Genomic DNA, 1,181 nt, shown 5'->3' with positions numbered 1-1,181 from the left:
TTGTTATATTGAAGGTTTTGGTGATGTTAAATGGTTTTCCATTATGAAGAAGGGAAAACACGCAGGAGTAATACCCCTGGTCTTCAAACTTGGCGTTCTTCTGTAGCAGTGGGTTTGCACTGTTCTCAGATAGCTTTTTGCAGTTCTGTTTCCAAGAAAGCAAGTTAAAAGACTCTAAGTAAAAGCAGTATTTATATCACAATCATTCACATTTTTTAAAATTAAAGATCTTTTGGGCCGGCCCGGTGGTGCACTGCTACAGTGCGCCGCTTGGGGGCGTGGCTGTGCTCCCGCCGAGGGTTCGGATCCCACATACAGACCGGCCGCTCACTGGCTGAGTGAGATGCGGGCGCAACACCGAGGGTTGCAATCCCGTTGCCGTCCGGTCCGGTAAGGGCGCGACACTGAGGGTTGCAATCCGTTGCCGGACACGAAAAAAGACAAAAAAAAAAAAAATTAAAGATCTTTTGAGAAAAACAGAAACAGAATGTAAACTAGCAATTCCCTACTAAACATCCCAGTGCTGCCACTGGGGCAATGAAATGCAGCCCTGTTAATGTCATTCTCATTGTCATTATTAATACACGCTGGGAAATAGAACATAGCAGCTTTCGTCGTTTTCTTTTAATCTCTCTTTTACACAAACAGACACACGCGCGTGCACAGAGAACACTACAGCAAAAAATTCCTGCTTGCATCATGACTCTGCTTCCTAACACTCTCAGTTCAATTCCGTGTACTCACGACTGCCCATCCTGGGTGCAGGTCACGGGGTGGGAGCAGAATTACGCAGAGAGCTGAGTACATAGCAGCTACTGATCCCGCCTGGTGTCCCCTGCACCAGAAGGCAGTGGACAGACCAGAAGTGCATCAGGATTATCCAAATCCACGGGCACGCTCGAACACCTCTCTCACACGATTTCCAGATACATCACAGGAATTTAATAATAATAATAATAAAGCCACTTTCTTCAATCTAGCCATCAGTCACTAACAGGCAGGTCCTGAAGCAATCCGGATGGGAAAACAGGAGCTGAATGTCTGTCCTTGACTGCTCAAAACTGTTCCTGCAAATTCCACACAAGCAGAGCCCCCTGCCCACACTTCTTCCTCAAGGGCAGGCCTGGTGGCGCACTGGAGAGTGCGCTGCTTGGGAGTGTGGCGGCGCTCCCGCTGAGGGT

The 1,181-nt window shown here is 48.1% G+C and overlaps 1 pseudogene; it reads right to left on the bottom strand.

Moving 5' to 3' along the window:
* LOC103607619 overlaps positions 1-145 on the bottom strand; it is a 24,277-nt pseudogene extending 24,132 nt beyond the window's left edge.
* Between the last annotated feature and the right edge of the window lie 1,036 nt (positions 146-1,181).

This window comes from Galeopterus variegatus, unplaced genomic scaffold, assembly GCF_000696425.1.
Source record: "Galeopterus variegatus unplaced genomic scaffold, G_variegatus-3.0.2 Scaffold7595, whole genome shotgun sequence".
In the NCBI taxonomy this organism is placed as follows: domain Eukaryota; kingdom Metazoa; phylum Chordata; class Mammalia; order Dermoptera; family Cynocephalidae; genus Galeopterus; species Galeopterus variegatus.
The sequence above is the reverse complement of the archived record's forward strand: the minus strand, read 5'-3'. Positions and strand labels throughout refer to the sequence as shown.